We start from the raw sequence: 27,910 nt of genomic DNA, 5'->3' as shown, positions 1-27,910 counted from the left end.
GTACCTGAATGTACTAGGCCAGAAAAGTACCAAATTGTTCCTTTTGATGCAGGCAGTCTATCTTGCAAACATACATCTACAGCTCCTTTAAAATAAGTAAACTTGTGGTTTTCCCAACAGCCTCCTGACATGTTTCTATTACCTAAAATGTGAAGCTGAAGAATCAACAGAACACCTTCTTTTATTGCAATCTGTTTGACAGAAGCTCAACTTAGTTTCAATGCTGCATTTAAATAAAAGTTCTTTAAAATGACATTATGAAAATACATTTTGGTAAGTATTAAATAAACAAATTTTTGTTTAGAGTTTAACTAAACATGCTGGTTCAGTCAATGGCACTGGTAATGCCTGACATCCATCAGAGAACAATATAATTGTTACATAATTGAGGTGATTATATAAGAAATTAATATATCTACATAGTAAAAGACGTGTGCTGAGAAAGTTTCTGTTTTGAAGCAAGAAATTTAGCTTGTAGCTATCTGTAGCAAGATTAGCCACAGCGCTAACAGTAAGCTAAAACTTGCAAGCGACCTGAACTTGTAAGCCTTTAGCCACATTTTGCTAATGACCATCACAACTACAGCTGTCATGGAAACTGTTTACATGGCACCTTACTAAAACAAACTGAAAAAGGTTGTACCTAGCTTTAACACTTTTGTGCTAAAGCCATGCTTGATAGCAAGCTAAACTTGTTTACTCTGAGAAATCAATGCCTATTAACAGTAGAGTTTATGGTTTAATAATAAGCCACAATTTGTATTTTTTTTTTATTTTACAAAATAGGACAAACCTATCAACTTATTTAGCGAGGTAGTTATATTTTTAAATAGAATTTCGCAAATTTATTTAAGATGTACTGAAGATACTTCCATACCTTTCACTGATACATTGATTAAAATCTACCAAAATGAAATGTTTTATTAGTGCATCAAGCCTGAAGCTTTTATTTATTGTCTTTTTTTTTCTTGGAATAAATGACTTCAGTTGAAAATGAGGTACTGCTAAGAAAAAATATGAAAAAAATAAATACGCTTTTAAGGTGAAACGTCCTTGATCACAGCGCACAAAGCCCACACAGAAGCTCTCTGTAAGGTGCAAGGCTTCTTTATTTTATTGAGAGAGCACAACGGTTGGTGTGTTCGGCGGCTCCTGGCCAAGTGATTGAGTCAGGAGATAAGATTGAGTGCCAACGGGCAAATGGACATAGTGAAAATAGAGCGGGTTGGGCAAAATGTATTAAGTAAAGTAAAGAGAACAAAGAAGGCCCAGGAGTCACAACCAGGTGGTTAGAGTCCAGCAAAATAAAGAAAGAATTTGTGCCTGGGGTGACAACATTAAAAAAACAAACAAAAAAAAAACACCTGTCAACAAAATAATGAATCATGCCTAAAATAATTACAGTTATAACTGCTACATCTCTCAGCAACAGCAAATTTACCTCCTGACAATAATTACCACTGATTCATCAACTGTGTATGCAATGTATTAAAAAAAAACAAAAAAACAAAACTGTTCACACCGTGTCATACCTGTTCTGATTTCGCCATCAACCCAAACCAAAATCTACCAAATTAACAGCGAGAGCCACCTATTCATTCTGAGCTGCACTCTGGGGAGAACGGGGATTTCTGAAAGTCCTAAATAGATTAAAGAGCAGTCCTGTTTTGTACAAGCAGAGCAATATCCTGAACAAACAAATTTTACTAGGTTACCGATATGTAATTTCCTAGCATCAAAAACAGAAACGGAACATTATGTTTCGCACCAGTGTGCATGCATATTGCACGGCTCATTGGGGTGTTTTGGGGATTGTGTGTTTTCAGAATGTGGTTCTCAGGAAAATGTAGCTTTGAAATGGTTCACAGGAGACAGCTTGTGCTTGTTACTCCATCATAATTAATACTCGCGACTGGGAAAACTGTAAACAGTGCATGTTTGGCACTTTGCTGTATAACTGATTTAAATAGTTCATGCATTATCATAATTGTTGGGTATTTTTCTGCCAATCAGCCCAATCTGACATTTTCACAAACCTTGAAATTTAATTATTCAAAATTAGACCTGCAGGTGCATTTCAATAAATTATATGGTCGTCAAAAAGGCAATTTATTTCAACTCATATTTTATTTAGAATCATTGCGCAGTTATATTTTTGACGTGCTAATTTAACAGCTGCATAGCTTGATTAATTTTTGGTAGACTATAACATTTTGAGTCCCACGCATTCAAACTCTATTGACTATTAAATATCTGGGTATGTACACAAACTTTCGCTGTTTTTTTTTCTTCTTTTTTTTCTTTGCCGACACCAGACACCTGATAAAGAAGTAGGAGGTTTGGGTCACTTTGCTTATGGAAACGGAAAAGAAGAGTGAGGAGAACTGGGAAGAATAAAAAATTATATAGACAAATAATGCATAAATATGCATTATTTTTTGAATGCATATTCAAAAAATAATAGTGGAATTTAAAGCTTTTTTGATAATATGCAGCCCTCAAAAATCAGAATACTTAAGATTTCTGACTTGCTATTCACACCCTCCATATGAGTGGTAAGGTACAAATTGTTATTCCTTCAGAAGCTGACTGTGTACAAAGTGCTGCATGCCAAAAAGTTCAATAGAAAATTAAGTGGAATGAAAACGTCTTATGAAGTCAAAGATCTTCTAAAACTATGGGAGTGTACTCACCAGATTTGGACTGAGACCAAATCCACTGCTTCAAGAGCTGAACACAGACTTAACCAGGACATCAGCTACAACTGTTGTATTGCTTGCTATGCCACTGCTTAACCAGATCCTAAGTAGGCTGCAAGGAGACAGGGAATAAACTGTAAGTCATTGGGCCAAATATTCCACTGAAATAAAATTGTGCATTTTATTCAGAAAATTGTCCTATACTGATGCAGTAATTCAAACAAAAGGAACCCCAACATGTATTGAATGCGTATTCATAGACAGTGTGTTTCACTAGAATGAAGTTTTATTGATATTAGAATACAATTTTCAGATAAACCCAACTTTAAGTGTTTGACCATTTAGATAACCATAATTATCAGAAATAAATGCAATGCATCACTCTGTGTGCAAAAGGTTCTATATAACAAGTTTTTCTTTTTGAAATTAATTAATGAAAAATTAATTTCCAAAGGTATTCTAACGTCACTGAGCTTCGAAAAACCAAATCTCAGCATACTCAATTAAAGAAGCTAACCTTTTATTTACCATTTGACTGTAAGTGAATGTTTTCTGTTTGGCTCTGAAATTAATAGACTGACCTAAGAGCAGATGGTTAAGCAGGAAGGTCGTCAAAGAGGAACACAGAGCAGTCTGGTACTGACACAGTGAAGAAAAGTTTCCTTTTTTTCAAATCAATCTCTTCATACATTTTTCTCAAAGCCTCACTTCTCACCTCCTCCATGCATCATTCTCACACTCCCCTGCATTTATCCACAAAAACGCCCACACGTGCGCACACACTCCTCTCACCTCCGGCTCCCTCCGATGTTAAACAGCATTTTCTTTTTTTTACAAGCGGCCATAACTGGCTTGGCAATGTCAGCTCAACCTGAACACACTAAACACGCCACACAACAGCTCCGTTCACTTTCAGCACATTTGCGGCGAGTGATATGTTGATGTTAACACCTCCTGGAGGTAAAGAAAAAAAAAAAAAAAGAAAAAAAACTAAGCACACCGATGTGATGTTAGATTTTTACACACTCTAAAGCCCCATTCAGACTAGATTAGTTTTATCAGGAGGGAGCATAAAGCTAATACATAACATCTGTGATGTTAATGAGCAACATGCAGGCAGGGGGAAATCTGTCTAATCAGTCTCCAACGTTACACAACTCCATTCATGTGCTTCCATTGTGCCAGAGATGGATCATAATAATCAGATACAATTTCCACAGTTGACAGCAACTTGTTCAAACAAAGACAAAAGAAACGCTGCATCTGGGCCGAAGTGATCTCAGCTCCGGGGTTAGAGCCAGAACAGTCCTTGGAGTCCCGCCTTCTTCCAAAAGGAAATGGCACATTATTTGCAAGCTATCACAGGGACGTCGCCACGGATGGGATAAACTCTGGTTTTATAGGTGTTATTTCTGCTGTAAGGGAGGGCAAGGGAGTAAGCTCCTGCTGCTAAAACAGATACAAGTTACTGACACGCAAGATCCAGGCACTGCTTTAATATTTCTGATTATTTCCCTTCTCACACTAATCCTGTAAAAATAGAAAATTGTCTCTCGATAGACAACTCAATAGCCTTTTTTTCCCCCCCAAATACACGAATCATACTGCAGAACAGTAATAAAAAGTCATCATTAATACTAACAGGGGTAAAACCACAGAAGATTTTAAAATGAATTGTGTTAGTTTGAAAAGAGAGAAAAATGAAGTCAGAGGCGAAGTTCAGAATTATACTGAAGTTTTATGTTAACTAAAACATAAACAGGAACCAATCAAGCTTCTCATTCTGTAAAGGTTCACCCCCGTTATTAAGGTTTTTAAAGAACAACAATAAGGCGGAGGTGGCAGTTTTAAATGGGAGAGAAAATGAACGAAATACACAGTTGTATCTATTTAGACCCCAGGCATTTCTCCGTAATTTGTGTCAGATTTTCATTCAGCTCAAATACACTACCTGATTGATGTGTTTCTCAACTGAAGATAGTCAAAGTTTCTAGTCTTGATGCCAATGGTTCAAGAATTCTGATTTTTTTCAGCAATTAATATGCAGATTGCCAAGTTTCAGTTTCTGGCTGATTGGCTGGTGCAGCTCTGCTAAAACATTTTAAATATTTGTCAGATTATTTTGTATGCACATTTTCCAAGCAGTGAAAAGAGAGAGAGAAAAAAAGAAACTTAATTGACTGTTACCTGAAACTATATTTTCAACTTGACCAGATAACTTATTTTTGGTATTTGCATATTTATTGCCCAATATTTTCTATCTGGTTCAAAACTGATATTTGATTCCCATAGCTCATGCAGTTCATGGGAACTGCAACCAGAAAGTAATTTGTGCATTCAAAATAGGCTTATGTCATCATTTAGCACTTTTTATTCCAGTTGTAGAATTTCCTGCAGGTTAGATAACAATACATGGAACAAGTTGAGGCTGGCAACCAAGCAGCCCTTCAGGCAAAGCATTGAAACAGCTGAAACATCTTTCAACAGTTGATTAGGGGGAAAACACTAATTTATATGTTTTTTTTTTGTTTGTTTTAAACAGTTTCAGAATACTGAGTTTGAACAAAATAATGGCTTCTCCTGACTCACCACCCAAAATGTAGAAAACCAAAATCAGACTTTGTTGTCATTCAAAACAATAGGACATGAACCAGATGTTGACCTTGTTGAACCTTTAAATGAGGCATTTGTATCAACCAGTGCTGGTTTATCCTAAAGTTGGTTGTGTTTTACTCCAAAAAAAGAGCACAATCCACACATTTTGTATCAGTCTGTTTTTATAAAGATGTGACAAAAAAATTCCAATGGAGATGTGCTGGAGAAGCATTTCAGTTAAAAGATGGACAAACTGCAAAAAACTTGTGATTCCTAAGTGAGAAATGTTACCTATGTGAAATAATGACGTTGAATAACTCCAATGGTAATTACGGCTACTTCACAGGAGATCCGCACATAAAAGCTTGTAATCAACTTTCCTAGAGACAACTGTGACATTAGAAAATCATCTAATCAAAGCCTCATAGACTTAATTGGAGTCATAAAGGGAAAAAATGACATTGTTACACTTAAAGAATGGTCAGAACAGGACAGCCTGTGCAAGTAAAACTGATGTTTTAGATCAATTGGAACTGATCCGAGTATTTCAAAAATACTGTGGAACCATTTTGTGTAAAAAAAAAAAAATACATTAAAAACGATTGAAATTGCTTGACTAAAGCAAGACTTTACAACTGAAGACGACTTTAATAAATAGAATAATCAAATTTTGGTGGTAAAGGTTTTGCAACGTACAACATCAGCATGGAAAACAAAAATGCGCTAATTTTTAACATGATTGATGAGCTTAGTAGAACATTTTAAACCTACTCATATACCTAATTATACAAAATGTTTAGATTTTATCAGGAGTCATTCCGTAATTACACGAATAAACTAAACAGATGGAGAGAAATTAGACAAAACTGAGATGAACTTTGAGTAACACGGACAAATATCTACATTATTTGTGTAGCCCCTACATCACTTTATTATGAGACGTAGTGTAATGTTTATCTGAAAGTCAGACTTATAAGGCTGTTTTATCTCAAAAACAAATCAGTTCTTCAGACCCAGTTTACATCACTCAGACAAGCTGTTAGGCCTCTCCCGACATTCCTGTCTGCAAACCGTGCTCACTACGCTTTCACACAGCTTCTAGGAGCTATTTAGAGTTAGATGAATTCTTTCAGCAGCATGAGAAACAATTTCATGCAGTGACTGTTTCGCCACAATGACAACTTTATGGCTCGCCTCACATGCACTGATATAGCCATCCTTCTTGTTTCCACACATTCCTGGAGCGGATTCACCGTAATGTTTGTCCGAACTCTAAACTCCGGTCTGCTTCGCATTACCCATGCGTGGTCGGCCCGTGGGCTTCCTTCCCTGTGTGGTCTGTGTCGATGCAGTTTTGACACCTCGGTGCCCGACATGCATCAAGCCGCTTTAGATCCTGACTATAGAGGCCCTGCAAATCTCCAAATAAGAACTAGAAGATTCGTCAGATTAAAAAGAATGACTTGAGCGTTGCATGTCGCCACAAGTTGCAGATAATCATATGTTGAACACAGCATCAAAGAACGAAAGTAACATAATTTAAGTGTAATTTATATGATTACTGTATGTAACTATCTATTTTAGCTTAAGATGCAAAAATTATTGAGCCTAAAAAAATTCATCAACATCAACTTTGTGTAATTCTCAAGTGTTAAATAAAACTTTAAATGGGTATTTTAAGCAAAGTAAGTCAAAAAATCCCTGTCATTTATTTCTATTCAGCTCAAGTAATTCAATGTGAATTACTGAAAATAAACACTAGAAAGAGAAGTGACAGCCAGTCACAAGGCGTGTTCATTTCACCCTTTACTCATACAGCCCTGATTAACATGGAAGCTTCAAGCATGTCAGCACACCAACAAACACTTTTTAACATCACTAAAAATATTGACTGACATGAACCACAATGAAATTCAAAAGGAGAAAGAATTACAAAAAAAAAGAAAAAAAGAAGAATCTTCATCGTCACCTTGGAACCATTTTAGCTATTTAGTGCTGAACATCATCTATGTATGAACATGTTCCTGCTAAGGAATAAAAGGCACACAAATACACTGTGTGGCTAAAAATTATTCGGTCCCTGCGCAAATCTCATTGGCTTTCCAACTTGCACCTGGTACACTTTTAAGTTGGGTTTGATGTAATGTCAATATAAGCCTTCAGAGATAAAAGGGATGCAGCAACGTGTTTAGAAGTGAAGTTTCTGCTTCCCCGTTGCTGCATTTTGCTCCTGTAATTTTTTCCAAATAAAACTGCGATGGCAAAAACAGATGGGGATGTCCCCCTGCTTTTCCAGGGAGCTCCCTGGAAAAGCACTGTATCAATGGGGATAACCAGTATCTATTGACAGTGTCACCAGAACACGGGAAAAAAAGTCTACTGTTTCTGTTAATGATGCTCTTCTAATCTGTCTACTCTAGCAACTATTCAAAACCCCTTGTTTTGCTTCTTAAAAAGTAGTAAAGAGAAATGGTGATGCTGGACTGTTTTTTTTTTTTTTTTACATAACATCACGTCTCACTGTTTACACATATCATGGGTAGAAATGCAAAAAGGATCATTTCCAACTTGATTTGCCATGACCAGTGCCAAGGATGACAGAAACTCAAAAATCATATCTTTTTCCGTTCAGTAAGCACATCATATATAAGCATTACCAGGTTGTAGCAACAACATTTCTCTTTGGATGAAATCAGAGTAAACACAGAACTGTAGGACAGCAATTGGAGAGGAAGGTGTATTTTTTTTTTTTTAAACACTGCAGTTCATTCAGGCTGCAAGAAAGCGAGAGAGCGTAAGTCTTTCAGGAGTTGAGAGGAAGGCTAAACAGAGTACAGCACAATTGGTCTGTTTTATCCATTTTGTCATCTGTCTGTTATGGAACATGGTAGCTTTTGGAACGCTGGCTCAGATTAAATTTAAGAGTATAAGCAACAATCCTCCTGGGAATACACACAAAGACCGTGGTTTTAATAATCCCAGCCACCCTAGTACCAACTACTTTAAAATCAAGTCTGTAATCGTTTAGGTTTGTTTTGAATTATCAAAATACTGTTTTACAGCACTTGCTCTCTCACATAAACTGTGACATCTCTTCTGGTCCTTATATAAATATTTAATGACCGCTCATGGACAGGAGGCAGGAAATCTATTCCAAACGCTGTTTTATGTCTTTTACTGTTATAGTCCTGGGCACCCTAAACCTTAACAAAAACAAAGATAAGGAATCTGCAGCTAATTCAAATCACTGCATCCAAGATCAAGATCTAAGTAATGTTAAAATATATTGAAAAACATTAGTGCTGTATGCAATTTGTTTAGAATGATAATAATGCAATACTAGTTAAATTCACATACAAATAAAACTCAAACACCACAGAGACCTGCAAAGACATTGTCAATGTCTTTACATTGTAAAAACATAATATTATTTCTTTACCACGTCAAAACTGTAATATATGATAAATACCACCTTCTGTTAAAAACAAATCCAAAATTAGCGTGATAGCAATATTTAGACATCCTGAAAAGTCTGACGGAAGTGTAAATTACCTTTTCGGTATTTAACAAAAAGGGCTTCAGTCTGTTTACCTTGGGAAACCAGACAGTGAAATTGCTTTAAACACAAAAACTCCTGCAACATGAGGTCAAACTACTGTGGTCCTGCAAAACTGCCTCCCACACCTCGGCCATTACTGGAATGTGCGGAGTAATCGTCAGAAGTAATGAGTCCCAAAGGAAGGCTGCCAATACTATTAAGGACCCACCACCATGTTTTACTGTTGATAGTACATATCTACTGGTTTTTCCCTGCAGGTAAAGCCATCAGGATGCAGAGAGGGGAGCATTTAACACTGCGTTAATTTTTCAGCGTCTCCATGCTGGGGAAGCCTTTTTATGACTGGGCCAGAGATGAAAGCGTATCCTGAAGGGCATCGTTAATACCTGCAATGATATTCAGCTCAGTGTGTTTACCGGGGTCTTGGTGAACATACGGGTTCATTTTGATTTTCAGAATGTAAAGATGTTTACCAGCTAGTAAATTACCGTGAATTTTTCCTCCTTTGATTCCATCCACCGTGTCTCTGCGTGATAACTTGGAGCTGATAATTGTGACTAAAGAAGCCTCGGCACTTTTTACTAAGGATGCAAGATATTTGGTAATTTCACCAACATTAATTTATGATCATATAATTTCCACCAAGGGGAAGAGAATATCAAGTCTATCCAGCAATAAAATTAACATAATATTATGTCTAGTCTTATTATGATAGCCCAGTAGGTGATGCAGACAGAAAATGCAAATTCACTTGGTAAAATTAGACACCGTCCCTCACCCCCACTTTTCACACCATTTTCTTTTTTTTTGTTTGCTTGCATCAGAAAAGCTTTGGTCAAGCTACTTTTATCAGTTCAATTTGACAAGCAGGGCCAGCAGAGGAAATTGTAAACACAATAATGACATATTATTAGCAAGTCTGTTTAGACAGTCCTTGCAAACAACTGCCTAATTACACATCCAACAGTTCCAAACCAGAATTATCACTTATTTGGAGATGCTTTTCAGGCCAGCATACACGCACTTTTAGCTCTGCTGCAGACTGAAAAACTCCTGAGGGAAATATCTGGTTCTTAATCTGCCAAGTCCTGCATTATTAGCTGGTCGCTAAATTTGTCTGTCTGCTGTTTGATGATTGGCAGGTGGTGTATAATTTTTTTTTCTTCCTTTTGCTTATTTTTGCATTCATTAGCAATGAGAGGATCCTTTCACAATGCATGTTTATTTTGTCTGATTTTTTAAACTGCTGCAGATTTGAGACCTGATTTCTCAACTTGCACACACATTTAAATATGCTGCTTTGTTTTTCAGTGAGGTAAATGCTGATGTTAAGTTGGTCCATTTTTGGAACTTTAAAATTGTATTTTCAGCATTGCACAAATATATCCAAACACTTTTAATTAATTATCTTAATAATGAGAAGATATGTTCAGCAAAAGCAAAAAAAAAAAAAAAAGAACACAGTACAATTAGCATTACTTAACGTTTGCACTATTAAGAATTTAAAAGCAATAAAAAAATATATTGCTGCTCGATGTACCTTAAGTATAAAATGTGCTCTTTAGCTAATTAGAGAAAGGGAAAAAAACATTGATACTGATTGAAATAACTTCATCTTAGGAAGAACCAGTAGAGAAATGTTGACTTGTTAAGTAAAGGAAAGTCTTTGAGAAAAAGCAGAAAAATTATGTTTCCCAGAGGTATAGTTGTGGGCCTAATCGTTGCGAAAATGTGCGCATTAATTTAATTTGTTGAAACCATAATTTAAAATCAGTAATTGTAAATTGTTCTGCTATGTTCAAATCTCAAAGGCTTTATTAAAGGTTAATTACTTTGCATGATGGCACTGATTAGGAAAGATTCTTTTGTGTGGACTGGGAGTACTGCTCAGACCATCTATTTGGCAAATTTAAGTTGGAAAATTCGCTATGGATTTAAAAAAATACTTTAAACTTAGATAGCTTCCACTTCCACTTTTTTCAGTACTGGTTTGTAATAATTTGTCCACCCACGCCGTCAGCTCCTTTGGAAACCAAGACGCAGGCATCAATCTGCCACATTTCCTCTGGGAAACGAACACAGGTTGGACTTGATTTTCTGGTTTCACTCTACATAATTGCTTTCTTGTGCTGTCGCTGACTTACGAAGGCAGACACCGGGTGGTTATTCAAGAGTATCTGTCTCTGATGAAAAAATAAAAAAAAAAATAAAAAAATTGTAAAAGCTTGTGCATATTCATTTTAAAAGATGGGCTGCTGACCCGAGGGACTAAAATACCTATGAGAGACAGGCTGATTTAAAAGAAATGCAACATGAAATTCACAGCATATTGAAGCCTTTAAACCCTTTACTCCAGGTTTAACACTTTTGACAACAAAATCTGTACTATTTCATTCAAAAAAAAAAGTTTTTTGGATGATTAAATGAAATGCTTTCATCTACAAATATCAATAGATCATTAAAAACCCACCTAAAAGCTTCAAGGACCACACGGGTGAAATTCTGCGTGTCCAAATGATGTGCTTTTGAAGAGTTTGCTTTGCTCACTCCATTGTTATGCAAACTCCAGGGCCATAGTAGTGCAAAGAGAGCGAATTTGAACAATGATGAGAGCTCTTGCAATAAGACTCAGGACAGCTGTCAGGGTGTGTGTTTGCAGAATTTAGAGCTATGGGCTGATCAAACTAAACCCAGCAAAATAAAAAAAAATATGAAATCCGTATGGAAGATGCTTTAGTCCAACAAGAGACTCAGACTGTCAACATGTAATCACATAATACTAGAATTTATGTTTTTCTTCTTTTGGTCTAATAAATGTTCATAAATACTCTTTATGTTCCCCTTCACCAGATGCATACCAAAACAAAGGCTTTTTATAATCACAAAAAAGTCCTTGGGTATTTTAAAAGGCTAAATTTATTTTACTTATAAAAAAAAAACTGTTAAATGAAACCATATGCACTAAGAGCCTTCTGCACTCCACAGTTAGATAACCATTGCTTTAGGGACGAGTGATTAATTTTCTTATCAATGCATCTATTGACCATTTATATGGCTCATTTCCTAAATCATTTATATTATAAAGTGTTAATCGTGGAGTGCAATGTGGCATCCTCTTATTGTTTTATTTGTCCAATCAACAGTTCAAAACCCAAGTGTTCAGAGATCAATAAGGGAGAAAAGCAGAAAATGAGACCAAACGCCATTACATAAATAGTGTTTTTGCTAGACTAGGGCAATTAGTCTACAACCAAAACAGTTAAAGGCTCATTCCCATTCAATCCCCTGATCAGTTTCTTTATCCTGACTTCTTTTTAAGCTGTAATCCTTATAAAGTGTGCACAGAGTTTTTACTTGTCTATTCAAACTTCAAATTCCTGTGTGTTAATAACTGTAGCGAACCTGTGTGTATGCGCTTCTGCACAATGAAGGAAAGCACAACCAGAGCGTTGTATAAATATAAGCAAAACATACACAGCTACCATACCACCTCTCAATGCTTCAAAAACACAAAAGAAGGCTTCTGTTCATGCAAAGCCATTCTTTGCTGCCAAGTTGTTTTTTTTCCTTCTGTTGTGGCTTAGCCCAACAGTGGTGTAAAGGATTCATGCCTCTTTTATTTTATTTTCAGCCCCCTGCCTCCGTTTGTTTCCTCCTCCAGTACATCATTCCTTTGGGTGTTTGTACGGTGTCCCTTAGTTACCACATAAGAGGCCGCGTAGCTCAGAGAGTTAAAAGCCTGCTCTGTCCCACTCATACGTACAAGGCCATCAATAATTCACCCTCATCGGGAGGCATTATCTAACAGCCTTATGAAAATTTAAGGATTGTGGGTGACAACATGGAACCATGAAGAAAGTGCTTCGTAAGAGGACACTTCAGGTAGCAACAATGCTGGCTACAGATATGTTAAAATCCGGGATCCAGACTTGTTCGCGCTGAATGGTTACACATGAAAGACAGACGCCTCGCCGTTTTAAAACGTAACCAACAACAAGCCTCGGCCGTCTCATCTCTACCAGTCCCTCTTGCAGGAGTGTGTATCAGTGCGGCACAAAGGTGGAAGCGTTTGCTCGGGTCGTATTAACGCCCAGGCTCATTCTCATTGACAGTGAAATCCCTCTAAGCCGAGATCAATTACATCCAGCTCTGCTGTAATTAAAATGTCCTAACAAAGGTCTTAGGAGTGCAGGACAGAAACCATACCCATTCAGGAGAAAGATCAGTCAAATCTATAGCAATAACTGCGAGAAAATAACTCCTGATTAAATTGGGGCTCGCTTGGAGAAAGTATGTGTAAGCATATGTATACCAAGAGAAGGTTGACCATCAAAATCAGACTATTTGACACTAGAAAACCAAAAATCTATATATATATTTTTTCCGTCCAATCAGTGAATGCAGCAGTAACAAGTCATGTGGGAACAACACCCTTTGGTGTTAAAGTTGTTGCCAAGTGAAGAAGTGTTTAAAAATGAAGTCAGGAAGAAGAAAGGTGTCAAAAGTTTCTGTAAAGGAAAATCTATTTTCTACAGATGCATGATGGCTGCTCAGCAGATTGTAGGTTATTGTATAAACCTAAACAGAGGTCAAAATGATCCATACTGGAGACAGAAAAATACACTGCTGCAGGAAATCAGATGACTTTCGGCATGATTGGAACCGCCATGTGATTGGTCGGTCAGAATCCAAAAAAATACAATATATTTTCTAATCAGTTAACAATCTGCAGATATCACAGAAGTATATTTTAATGCTGTTCCCAAGACAACAGCATCTTGTTAAAAGACGCTGTTGTCTGTGGTCTATTTTCAGTATCAGAAGAGCCTTTAAGGAAGAACATAAATTTGAAATAATGTTTCAAGAAACTTTATCTTTCTATTATTCATTCAGGCTGTGAGAAAGTGAGAGAGAGCAAGTCTTTTCAATCAATGACAGGAAGCTGAAAATCCCTTTAAAATCTGTCACAGGTATACCATTTCTTAGACTATACAGTGATTATGTTTGTCTGCTATAAAAGTGTAATCACTGCAACAGAATTATTGGTTGTAATTTTATTGCTTAGAATCAAGACATGTTTTCTTGATGAGAGCCTCTGTCCCAATCTCAGCAGCTGGATAAGACATCAATCAGCACTGATGCATCATCGGCAACCTTTTGGACCCCAAAGTAGAAAAACAGACAAGAAGCAGGCAAGATAAATTACAAAGTTCCAGGACATAAAAGTTCTGTGTCTTCATAGCTGAAATGTGCCTCGTGTAATCTTTATGTTGTTGTTGTTGTGTTATAAATATTTGTCAAGTCTTGTTTCAGTGCAGAGCTGTGTGATGCTGACTGCTCACTCACTCTTTCTCACATGCATGGTCTAATGTTGCCTTCTATAGAGTTCCAGTACTTGAAAAAATGATTTCACAGTTTAACACATCACAGTTTTTTTTTTATATTAAATTGAGAACTTCATATTAAATTTCTCAATTGATCATGTATAATCACCATCTTGTGATATACAGCACTTTTACATTTTTAGGTTGAAATTTTGAAAAAAAAAAAAAAAAGATGCCTTGTAAGCCAGTAAAATAAGCTTTGATCTTTTTTAGTTGGATTTTATTTAAAAGTACTTCTATCCCATAGCCTGAAGCACTCTACTGTTTTTTGAGGTTTACATCAATGCAGAGAGACACCTCTGTAAATTGTAACTTAGCTTTTTTTTTATTTTACTACAGACATTTTAATACTGCAGCTTTCAATGAATTCAGAAAGCAGTAAAAAGAAATATGTTGCCATTGCATGTTCTTAGGGAGAAATCAGTACTGGCAGGTCAGAGTTTTACAAAATCACTGATAAAGATCAGCTGCAAAAATTCTGATCTAGACATCTCAACTAGGGGCTATTGGAAAATATTGCAACGGCGATAATATTGACATTTACTGAGATGAAGGTATCAGTTACATTTCTTCTTTTCTCATCTGTGCTTCCTACACTCTGTGACCTTTAGCATTTTGGGCAACGTCTGGTGTGAGCATCAGCTGCCTTGAGATGCTTTCCAACTGGCTAAATATTATTACATTAGCTTGAAAAATGCAAGTTTTATTGCACTCCAAGCAGTCCTTAGTGATGTGAATATTTCACAACCTTGATATTGCAATGATGGTATAGTCGCGATATATTGTGCAGGCTTTATGTCTACTTTAAAAAAAAAAAGAGAGAGAGTATCTTACAAGGTGAAAAAATAACACAAAAGGTCATGTTACGCACAGCTGTGCTAAAAAAAATAATCAGTGTGTTATTCTTGTATGCTGTAGAAACACGAGCTTGTTTTGTAGCCCCAACTACTAAGGCAACTAATTATTTGTTCTTTTAAGAACACGATGCTCGAATATGCTGTGCAAGGAAATGACAGAATGCTTATGAGTCTCCTAATTAAAACTCAGCAGTAGAGTGATTAGCAATCACAACTCCACTCTTCAAATATCAAGATCTGATTTGCTCGGCTGATCATCAACAAGCTTCCCTCGCTCGCCTGCAACTCGCAGAGCCCCGCAGTCCCTTTTCTCCCTGTTCTAAAGAGGCTTTTGAAATGGCGGAAATGAGCACAACTCCACAAGAAAGGGCTCGGCTGAGTTTTGGAGTTCTTTACCGCTCCTGTTTCATGCTGCAACACTTTGGTTCGTTCTTCTTTTTTTATTTTTTTTTTTTAGGTTGTTTAATGTTGCAAGTGATCACAAAACAGATTACACAGTGACACTGATGAACGCTTCAATGTTTTTGCTTTTACAGGACGATTCATCATAGCACTAAGCTCGAGCATGCGACTTCAATAAAACTGCTTATGGCAAGCCCCAAAATTAAACTTGAAAGCTGCTCCCTCGTTGCTCTGGTGAGGGGACTCTTCCAGACGCCAAGAGTATGCAAGATGGCTGACTTCACTGACACATTGTGAAAGTGTGCCTATGCCATCCGAGGTAATAGATTCTCTCTGCAGTGTGACTCCCACCACTCCTTATCCTCGGTGACAACGCCTGCCAGTCAAAGCCCGGGAAACGTTCAAGGACTCTGACAATATCTCCTCACCTTGAAAATAGATTGGCTTTGTCGCGGAACGCCAAGTGACACCAAGTAAGCATCAAATAGCCATTAGACATGGCAGACGACGAGCTCACAGATTACAGGTGATCTTCTGACTTTTTTTTTTCCCTCCCTGGTGAACTAAGAAAACAGCCATATGAGGTATTCTTTCAATACATAAAGACACAACAAGGACAAAATGCCAGAAATACCGTAGGAGGTGACATTTAAGCATTGCATGAGAGCGCTAAGTGGGGATAGACTTTTATGATCGGAGCGAAACTGAGGTGAGGGAAAAGGCTGCAATGTAGTATTTGATTTAGCCTTTTAATGCTTTGAATAACTAGTTTCTCAAGAGGTAATTGTGCTTGTGCAGTTCCTGTGAAGGCACTTAATAGAAGAATTCATGCTGTCCATCATGTGTGGCGGCCTTATAAAAACAATTTTAAAAAAAAAAACCTGGGTGTAGATACACTCCACTTTCAGATGTTTCGATGCAATGAGAAGAGTAACTGTTAAACCACATCAGTTGACTGATTTACATATTTATATGATTCATGAGTGCCATGAAGGAGGAACTGCAGTGAAGCATAGCCTGAACCTCAATTTCTAGGATAATTATATGGTGCTATTTAGGAATTTCAGGGAAGCACTGAAGACAGATGACCTGTCAGATACACCTAATACCAACACACTCTTCAGCCCTTAATCTACACACTTCCTGTGACCTTATACAGCGGCAGGACCAAATAAAGAACACTATCTCTGTATCCCCCCCGAGACGGAGAAGCGTCCTTGTATGCTAATATCGCCGCAGCGTTGGGGCAAAAGGAGCTCAGAGGGCGGCTCAGACAACTCACAGGTCAGTGCTAATCTTCTGATAGATGGAGCCGAAACACACGGGACACATCCATCACGTGCTGCCGACGGGGGGAGAGCTCTGCACCCTCCGAAGGGTTAACACACAACCTAAAGAGACCTGTGATGATCCATCACTTGAGAACAAGCCTGTTTTTGAACTCGACGTCAAACAACGGCACCAAGGGGAGAGCTTTCTTACACACAGAGCCAGCGTGACTGCTAAGGACGCTAAGCTCTGGGCTTCTGTCGATCATTAAACATCCATTTCAAACCAGTGGGGGAAAGTTAACCGTCATTTTAAACACCGGAGGAAGTGCAGTAGGGGGTGAGATTTTCCTCAGGCATATATCCACCTATGCTGTTAAAGGGACAGTTCAGGATTTCTGAAGTGTGTCTGTTAAACACTTAGTTAATTTTTTACCCAGAGTAACTGACGCTTTGCTTATTACAAATCCATATTAGGTGGAGCTCTCAAAAAGTCATAGAAGGGCATGCCATCACTACTTCATGACATACTTTATGAACTAGCTTTGTGTTTAATTTTTGGGATTTTTTACAGATAACTACAAATATTTACAGTTAAAGTCAAGGCTGGAAGTGGTCCGCCACCTTCCTAAAACACAGTTAGAATGGCACATAAACCCTGTTCCACATGTAAAATGACCCCAGTCAGTTCCTTTGTAAGTGGCTATTGGCTGTTCAAGAAGTCAATAAAAGTCACTAAATTTGAATGCTTCTTGATTTGCATAATTGGCCATGTGAACGTAACTGTAATGGGTGCTATGAAAGAGAAGGAAAGTGTAGGAGAGACAATGTGAGTGAAGCTCACTCAGAACATGAACTACAAACAAAGCTTTTGATGTCACAATTGTAATCCTCCTTCTTCATCCAAGCTCTAGACCAACAAGAAGAACCCAAAAAGAAGACTGACAGTTCGGAGACATAGGGGTGACTATCTGCTGCTCTGTCTGCAGTGGGAGGCACTGATGTGTGGCGCGAGGACTAGGCCGCCTGGAGGTGCTTTGGCAACGGGCTGGAGCCAAAAGGTAGCACCCATTTGCTGTAAAGAGAAATAATGAGATGGCCTTTCTCTTTCTAAAAGTCTCCAATAGCACCAGAAAAAGTTGGTAGATTTGTTGGCAGTTGCTTTACAAAGAAACTGTTGCCAGTGCGTTCTTAATTCACGTTAAATATAGTTGCAAAGCGACCGAGTAGGAAACACTACAGTGAACAAGGCTAAAAGCTAGACCACAGAAGACTACAACTTCAATCTCAAAAACAATCTTCTGGTTAATGCAAACTATTTTTGTATGAAACTTTAACTCGTTGTGACATTTGCATTGAGTAGTTATTTACACAGAGAAGCAGAAAATTATTACACAAGTACGTAAATGTCACTAAATCTGAAACACTGCTAAGGATCAAACCAACATCAATACCAAAGTGGACTTCTACTGACTCAAAATAACTTGTCTTAAAAAAGGTCACAGTGATTCATTCAAATGCTATTTTATAAAACTTATACCATCGACATATTTGAATCAGTTGGTTATTTGCAGCAAGGAGAATGGTTCTTTACAAGAGAAGTACAGTGCAACACTAATAATCTTCCTTTGTGAAACATAAATTGAAATAGAACATTTATGCTTTTCTTGGTATAGCTTACAAAGTACAAAACTAATAATTTAAGTTAAACTGCAATAACATCCTTGACTTTTTACACTGCTTAATATACAAATAAAAAATATTGTACTTTAACCAGAAATGCTTTACATAATCTGTTCTCAGTATGTGTTTCACACAGGAAGGCAATTAGGGGCACACTGCCTCCATACTTAAGTTTCCTGTGTAAATGATATTTTCCATCCATAGCAGCCGATTCCAAACAAGACAATGGTTTAAAGAGAAATGAATGGCATTTGCAGTGTAACATTTTTTAGAATGCAGTATCTTTAAATGGGAGTGGCTTCAGCCTTTGGAAATAACTAATCTGGATTAATAGTGAAAGAAAACATATTACCTCCTTACAACCTCTTGATAGAGCTTTTCCTTTAAAAAAAAAAAAAATCGAAACTATCCCTTTAACTACCCTCATACACATTTATTTGCCTCTTTATTTTTTAAGTAAAGCCACAAAATGGCTTCAATGGGCCTCAGCAGCGAGTGAAAAACTCACCCTCGAGCACTTTGTTAAATACTCTGTGCCCTTTCCAGCTTTTTAACTCCGGGAGTTTGTTTTTTTTCTTCAATCCCTTCCAAATGTGGACAACAAGAGAAAGAGCAGCTTTGATGTTACTTCAAAAAAATAAATAAATAACCCAAAAAATGAGGAGGAGGAGGGGGCTGGAACGGGGAGCGGGGGGTTGTCTTTAGAGAGCATCACAGGAAAATGTCAGGTTGCAGCCGTTACTAGACTCTAGATCATTTCGCAGCGAGCAATAGGAAATCCATCTTAGGAGGGAGCACCGATGCCAATTTCTCCACTGACAGCAGCCTCCACAGAGCAGAATGCAAGCACCTCTCCTCCTCAGCAGCTTTTTAATAATCTGAACGGCCGGCTCTGGATCAGCACCGCAGCGTGGTTTCCACTCCAACTCGACAAACTTACCACAGTCGCTCCTACCTCATCCTCCCACACGTACACAATGCAGGCAGGCTGTTCTCGAGGCTTTGTTAGGGCTGAGAAACCGCCAACAGAGGGGAGAAAATTACGCCATACATAGGAAAATGTGCACGTTGCATCTTTATGGACTGTTTCTCTTTGAAAATCAATCTAATCTAAGCTCATCTATTACTCATCTCTTCCTCTGTCACCCTTTCGGGTCTACTTGTTTGCCCAACCATTCACAAGGAAGTTGGAGGAATTGAACAAGGCAGCTGTCAAACCTGTCGGCCATGAGGGAAGATAGCAGGTGACGTTTGGATACCCTCCCTCTACCCCCCACCCCCCACACACTCTTTCCTGCTCTTTGGGCTTCAAACTTGAATCTGCTCTCCCGCTCTTGCCCCTCTGCGACGGTTTTGTGATGTTATTTTGTCCAAACAAAGGGAAGGGGAGGAAAGAGCGAGCTGTCCTCTTCAGCCGATCGGGGAGCAGTTGGCTCATGTTATTACCGAGGAGCAGGAGGAGCATGAAGGGGCCGCTGACCCCTACTGCGCTTCCAATGGCATTTACATTCCCTGTCTCTGTGTAATAACATTTCACACGCTGCACCCTCTTTCACTATTAACCTATGCTGATCCTATTTTCAAAGTAAGGGCATACACAAAGGCACAAAAGCGATTTTTTTTCTGTTTGTTTCTCTTTGTGCTCGCCGCAAAGTGTCTGTTTATTTTCATCTATTTAACCTGCCGAAAACTGAAGCGAAGATTAGACCGTGTATCACAGAGACAAAGAGGAAAGAGAGCCGAAGGATCCATCAAAATAAACAATGTCTTGGCGCATTCTTTCTCTGACAAATAACACCTGCACAGAATTGGAAATAAATATTATCTCTGCAACAGGCAAAAAAAAAAAAACAATCAGACACCAGTAGGCACACGGGAGTCTTGCAACAAAGCATGAACGCTCCGTGTCTTTACGTAGTCACTCAATCAATGTCCAATTAAACCATTCAGCTCGCAAGAAGGCACTCGAGAGCAAATTTGTTTTGGGGCGCTTTAGAAACTCAATACTGCAGCCCAATCGACTAAACAAATTTTCTGCAACTTATTTGTGTGTGTGTGTGTGGAGGGGGGAAAAGGGGGTTGTTTGTTTTTTAGCTAGTGAGCAGTCTTGATTCCCTTACTTAAAAAAACCACAAATTGGCTAGCATTGTTTTGAGGAATAGTAGAGGAAAAATCTTTCTCACATGACCACGTCAATGAGCTGCATCCACAATTTCCACTCAATATATGGCTTTTTTTTGTGTTAGATTATAGCCAACTAACTCTCCCAATCCACATTAATTCTGCTTCCAACACAAACACCATCTCTCTCTCTCTCTCACACACACACACACACACAGACACACGCGCGTACACACACACGCAGCCAACTGCCATCTCCAGAAATCCTGTGAGTAGCCTGCGTCTTCGCCACCACCGACCCCACCAGCGGCAGCAGTGCTCCATCAGAACAAAACTGCATGGAGGAAGGGGGCTGGCAGCTAAAGTTCTCCCCTATTCAAATGCAGACACTTTGATATGGAAATTGGCAGTTACAAAAAAACCTGCTAGAATTCACACTAGCGTGGACTGAAACCATTTGCGCAATGTGAGATGAGATGGCACTTCCTCCCAAAGACGACACCAGACAAATGGACCAAACCAACCGGCATGGCTTGGGTGGGAGCTAAGCTGGGGAAGGAGGGGTGTGGGATGGGAGGAAGACGCAAGAGACCATTTGTCCCCAACTAGCACCACTCCCTATACCCCCATTTGAATTCCTGCCATTTACTATCCTAGTGGCTCTTTCACCAGTTCTCAACTCCATTTTGTACCTTGCTTACCAAACCATTTCGCACAGTTATTTCTACAATTCTATGTCAGTTTATCTTTTTTCACAGATAAGCCTTATACTATATTAAAGACATAAGTCCCCTTGAAAATTAACTTTTGTAACACACATTTTAAGGTTTCCTATGTCACCCCTTTTTCACTGATGATGGTTCTAATCCTCATTTGGACTCACGGTTTTATTTGAAATCTGCAACAACTTGACTCCTTGATCAAACCAAAAGGATTCTGAGAAAACATTTGTTGGATATTCATTGGTTTCAACTTTCCTTACAGAAGAATAGAAAAATGACTTGAAATCCTCAGCCATCTAAGCGCACACAAAATGACTCAAAGGTGACTTTAAATTGACCAAAGGTCAGTACAAAACATCCTGTGAAAGAAGGCGTCCTCTAATTTCCAAAACTGCTGAACGCAAAACGAGAGTAGTCACTTAGCGCACCTCCTATTCATGGGAAAAAAAAAAATATTTATTGTGATAAGTATTTTTGCTTCATCAAGGAAAAATTCCAATTAATCATGTCTGAAAAGTCACGGAAACTGTCAGTATTGTGAGGATAGTTGCGTTTACTTATTTTTTTTTTAAATCTTTGGTTCCATAAGAGCATAAGTAAATATATGATTAATGATTAATACAGTAACAATGTGCAGTTCAGTGACAAAAACCACACTTCTTTATATAATTAGTGTCCTGAAGAGCTCCATTTCGAAACAAGTGCGTGTCTTTAGATCGATATTTATGTTTGTGCGGTCATACAGCTGCCTAAAAAAAAGACTGAAAAGAAGTTAAAAACACATTTTCTATCCTCATAACTATCATTATCACAATAAATACAAAAAACATTGTAATAAAATATAAAGTCCATATCGCCCATCCCTTCACAATAATCAATAATGGTTCAAATTGGCAAAGATGCAAAATGATCAGCACCCGTTGGGGCTACTGATCAAACACACACAAAAAATAAAAATAAAAAAAGCAAACTTCTTTGGGAAAACTTCACATACTGAAGTTATAAAATCCATATTTCTTACAAAAATTCCAGAAAATTATTTTAAATGGTGGTAAAAGCAAGTTCAACTTCTATTTAAGGCGAGGTATGAATTGATGCATCGTAAGAGAGAAGCATGCTGATGACAGATACTGACGGCTCCATTTTATACCTGAAAATCTGGTATGCAACGACAAAAACTACAAGGGTACAAAACTCCTAAGGGGCAAAATGATCAGCACCTTTGGGACTTTTTCTTTAAAAAAAAACAACTAGTCCCCTGTAAACTAAATTATACTGACATATAAAAGACAATGTTGCTTTATGTCTGTGCAACATATGGTGGAAAAAGTGAAAGGTGTCTCCACGAAGGCGTTTAATAACACCTAAATTTTGACTGAACGCTGGGTGGTTAAGGTTGGTCGCATGGGTCAACTAAATTGGCTAAATTCAGTCAGAACAAGAAAAAGAAAAGAAAATTTCCAAAAAAAAAATAAAATTCTGGATATAATTCAGACATGGGCAAGGTGAATGGAGGGATCTTTTCAGTTGTAAATGTTGCCCTTCTTAGCAGAAAGGCGAGGTGACCTTTCCATGATTAGGGATCACTGATGGGAATGTCAGCATTAAGCATTGAACATCAATCCCAGCCAGCGAGACTTTTATAGTCTGGTCTTGGATGAAGAATCGTTCCCGTCAGGGTCTAAATATGATTGGATTTGTTTGGTGCCGTAAAGACATCCATAATCTTAACTACGAGGCTCTTATATAAGCCCAAGGAAGCCCCCAGTTTCCTCAACTTATATAATGATGCACCACTGTCCTGATTTAATACAGACAGTATGGATTATATGTAAATGTTGCTCAGCTTTGATATTTCAGGCTGGTACTGGCAGCCCAAGCACTCTTTTGTTGTTTCTCTCTGAAGGTCTGAGCGGCCCATGTCTCTAAAAGCCTCACGTGAGAGTAAAATATGGTTCCTTCAGCCTGTAAAAACTCTATTTATGTGTGTATTAGTGTGTTTGTGTGTGTGCGTGTGTATCGTGGTGTGTGTGTGTGCGTGTGTGTGTGTGTGTGTGTCCCATCATCACACATGGCTAACTCAGGTCTGTGAATTATACATGTCGTGTGAAATGATCTTATTTTACAGCCGCAAAATGGAAAAGTAAATGGAGACAGCAACTGACAGTCCAGATCTAGGATGTCCAGGACTGGGTGGAGATGTTTGGGAGTTCTTTCTTTTTGTTTTCTCTCCCTTTTTTTTATTTATTATAAAATTAATAATAGTGGTTACCTCATACATCAAATTATTAAATTTGTATTCTCACATCTTTAAGGTCATGTCAAGAGATTTCTTTGTCTTGTTGAGCATCAGTGACGATTATTGATGTATGAATAAACTGGAATGTGAATGTTAAAGATGAATCCGTCTGAATTGTATTGAATTCATTTGATTTTACATTTCTGGGTATTATTGTGATCTGTTGCCTTATAAAGAGCACTATTTATTAATTTATTTTGCAATGAAGAGATATATGAATAAACTGGACTGAAAATATACCAATGTACAATAACGGGGAGCATTTAGGTTAAAAACACAGCAATCAGAAGGGTTTTCTTTTAGATTATTTCCACCCACAGACAGCATTCTGAATCTTGCAGCCAAGCAACTTCTAACTTGAAGTATATATGTGTTACACGATGGGGATGCATTGATCTCGTCGGTCGCAGCAGTTTAGAACTGCTGGAGGCCCCCTTTTCTCACATTTTTTTCTTGATCCTATTTTGAGAGTCTAAATAAATGGCATTGATTCGCCGAGCCACAACCCAACATCTCCACAAGAAAGAGTCAAACATGCGCGTTTAAACGCTACTTACAGCGCGGTGCCAAAATAAGAATCCCCGGCGTGGAGTGGAGATCCGATTCAGTCCACCAACACCAGGAGTCCCGCCGCCGCCTCTCCTTTCTCTGTTTTATTTTAAAAGAAGCCCTCATAAACTACACAAAGATGGCTGGGGCTCTGCTGCATTCCTGACCTTCTTCACACTGGACAGAAGATGAGGATCTCCGAGGCAGATAAGCGCTCTTCTTCCAGCTGGTGCGCACGGGACCGGACGAATAGCTCCATGTCGAAGGGTCTGTTCAAAAGTAATGATTGCTTCCCCCCCACCCCCACACCTTCTCTCCGATTCCTCCTCCACCACCACCTCCTCCTCCTCTTCCTCACGGACTCCTTCCGACGGGAGCGCTACAGACAGACTGCATGAAAAAGGGATCACTTCAAGGAGACGAGATGCGCCCCAGTCTGGCTTCGAAATCAAACTCCGAGCGTCTCAGATCAGTCCGAAAGTCCTCGGGCGGTTTCGCACGCAGGCGGACTGCGATCTAAATGGGAGAGTGTGGCTTCTCCAGGCGCTTCTGTGAGCGCTCGGGGGTCGTTCCCTCCGCGCCTCATCCACACGCCGCGCAGACAGTCGGAGCTACAGCCGGACTGGAGGCAAACAAGGCGAGGAGGAACGGCGCACCGGTCCCCTGCTCTGCAGCAGCTGGCTGTGCATGGCGGCGCGCAAAACCCGGCGCGGATCACCAGCACGGCACGGATCGGGGTGGCTTCTGATGCTAATTAAAGGGATAGTTAAGGGTTTTTGTAGTGAAGTTTTGCTGAAAGATTATAAGCAGCTGATTTTGTGACTTAATGTCATACTTTAGTCAACATCCAGATTACTTAACCTGAGCCTCATGAAATATTAAAATTGGTGGCAGAAGAAGGCATGCAAGAGTTTTAATATGATTCTAAATCAAAGACAAAATGTGGGAGTTGGCATGTAAGCGCTGGCTGGCTTTAGCAACCTTTGTTGTCAATTGACATGACCCGTCAATCATTCTAGGGAGATTTTGTCAGCAACTGACCAATTAGCGGTCAATCAACACCCCTTAGCTATAGGAACAGAACCTCTGTCAACATTTCCGGTGTTCCTCATTGCTAACAGGCTATGGTCATAAAGATTTAGGGGGAAATAAAAAGGAAATCATGGTCAAACGTTGACAATGAGGAACATACAGTCCTGACAGCCGGTACCCGGAGCATGTAGAGAGGGGAATGCACTTTATTACATTTCCAAAACCCATAAGAAGTCTGGAATAATAATGCAAGAAATGGATCAAGGCCTGCAGCCCACCTCATATCCAGTTGAATGAAACTGTGATTGAGGGCAACTACGACATGTTTGACTCCATGCAGGTGCAGTGAATATCCCATCCCATTTTTGGCATAACGATACTTACTGATAGTCAAATCACAGATTAATAGGTGAAGGTAGTTGTGCTTGATTTTATGTGTAAATTCCAATGGTAGCTCTGTGGCAGCCTGAAAACATGGACTGCAGTAACTGTGGCATTTACATTTAAGCACCTTTTTATGCTCCTGTTTATTTTTACACATTTTCCTGAAGGTAGATTTTCACAAGCCGATATTATTTAAGCAATACTCACAAAATGCATCGGACACAGCTTTCACACTAACATCCGACAAGACTTTTTGCCCCTAATTCCTCATCTGGCTGCAAGAGTCTTTGACTTTAACTTTAATTTTGCCATTATATCCCGCAAATAACCTTACAGACCTGATGTAGGACTCGTTGGATAATTTTCTTGACTTTCGTCTTTGTCTTAGTGTTGACTGAAGAGGGAAAAATTATTTTTAAAAAATGTCTCCGTAAGATTCTTCTTCTTCTTTCCTACTGCGTCAGATCGCAAGCAACTTTACGGTACATACGGCCACCTACTGTAGCTACACGAGGGTGTAGCAAAACTACCTTATGTCATTAATATTTTTAAATTTTGTATCATGACAATAAATATTCCTTTCTTTAATCCTTCCAATAATCCTTTAAGACTCTATTCCTGTCCTGTCCTTCTTACTATTTTTCTCAGTCTCTCCCTTTCCGGCGTTTTACAAGGCTTTGAGTACCACATTCTGCCATTATAACACTGTTTGTTTGTCAGAGGTTTGCTCAGCTCCTGCATGGGTGGAGCCAGCATCATGTCAAGTAGCGCAGTTGGCACAGCCAGGACATTGATAACACTGTTACCCTTTATATTTGTTATAAAATGTAGAGGCTTACTCTAACTCTGAGATTTCATGAAGGCTGCCATCATTTCAAAATCTTGCACGTTAAAAAGCAGACGGGATTTAAGAGTTTAAAAACAACTGTTGATGCACTTTCTTCAGTCTTCCTGTTATGTTTTGAAAATCCTTTTCCAGTCTTAATGAAGCTCAAACTTTTCTCAACATCTTGACAAAATAGTTTCTTTTAATTGCTTCTAACATCACTGTTCTTCCGCTGACTTCCTTTAAAAACCTTTTTGATACTAAAAATGGCTAACTTTGAGCCTCCTCTCTTCTGTAACAACTTTCCATCCTCATAAGGGAAGCAGGTACTGTCTGTCCTAAAAGTTGCTAAAAATGTCGTAGCCTAATCTGTACAATTAACCATGTGAGCGTAATTTTAATAGACAATATACAGAGGGAGGAGTAACACTGTGTTAGAGAAGAAAAGGTGAGTTTCTTTCATTAATTCTTGTTTTATTATTATTATTATTATTAATGTCACAATTACAATCTGCATCCTTCATTTGGTTTTGGGAAATGCAAAACTAACCCAAGAAAGAAATGTTCATAGTGGTGGTATTTTTCTTTAGCTTTCCGAAATCTGGTTTGCTTCTTAAGATTATTATTCACTTTGGAGCCTCTTGGAACTTCATGCATGATTTATTCACAGTCTGGTTGCAAAAACTGAGAACTGAGTTTACGGCTAGTCTGGGAAGTGTCAAGACCTAAGGGAAATTTTTCTTTCTTACAACAACAATCTCAAAAATATTGCAGTGGTTTAAATGCAAAATATATTTTTAGTGCATTTAAACAGTGCTCACCTTAGTATTTGGGCAGTTATTCACAGAGAAGGCAATTATTATTTACACAAGGAGCACAGACAGAAGGTGGTACACTAGCAATGAACTTCATTTGTGAAACATATTGAGAAGACTATGTAAAATATATGTTGCCAGAATGACTATCAAGTATAGAGGAAAGCAATATTACTTTTACATTTTATTCAAATTTACTTTTGCATCACAGTTACGCTGATCAGAAATGCTTTGTGCTGCATTTTCATTATCTGTTTCACACAGGAAGATCATTGTTGTCACACTGCCTCCAGCCTCCAGAATGTTTTGCAATGGATGGGCAGATGGGGGCCCATTAATAAAAACTGGGAGGCACATAGAAACCAAAATAAAATAAAAAAAATGCTATGCTGGAACTTAAAACTTAGCTCCAAACAAAGTAAAAATATGTTTTCTTATGATTTTTGAACATGCTTACATGTTGTAAATTAGCGGGACTTGATTAAAAAATTTTAAACGAGTTAATTGCAAGGACTTAAATTAATAATCAAAGTTTACAGCATTTTAATCAAAAACCATGTATCGGTAAAATAGACACTTTGTATTTAAAAATCCTGCCCGCTGCTAAGTTACTAAATAATATGAGCTCATCATATGAGTGTATATGAACTCAATAACGAGGATATATATATCTTTAAATATGTGACTTAGGTTATTCAGCCATCAGATTGGGGCA

The 27,910-nt window shown here is 38.3% G+C and overlaps 1 protein-coding gene across 15 annotated transcripts in view; it reads right to left on the bottom strand.

Moving 5' to 3' along the window:
• Positions 1-25,950, bottom strand: part of adgrl2b.1 (adhesion G protein-coupled receptor L2b, tandem duplicate 1) — a 129,468-nt gene extending 103,518 nt beyond the window's left edge. For 4 of the 15 annotated variants that reach the window (XM_016669785.1, XM_016669782.1, XM_016669783.1 and 1 more), the window contains exon 1: positions 24,147-24,840. The gene's annotated coding sequence lies outside the window, so the exon portion shown is untranslated. Of the gene's footprint in view, positions 1-2,693; positions 2,812-24,146; positions 24,841-25,761 lie in introns of those variants that run through there. The other 11 variants (XM_016669778.1, XM_016669780.1, XM_016669779.1 and 8 more) reach the window with 5 other exon arrangements.
• Between the last annotated feature and the right edge of the window lie 1,960 nt (positions 25,951-27,910).

This window comes from Poecilia formosa, unplaced genomic scaffold (assembly GCF_000485575.1).
Source record: "Poecilia formosa unplaced genomic scaffold, Poecilia_formosa-5.1.2 Scaffold27, whole genome shotgun sequence".
Lineage (NCBI taxonomy): Eukaryota > Metazoa > Chordata > Actinopteri > Cyprinodontiformes > Poeciliidae > Poecilia > Poecilia formosa.
The sequence above is the reverse complement of the archived record's forward strand: the minus strand, read 5'-3'. Positions and strand labels throughout refer to the sequence as shown.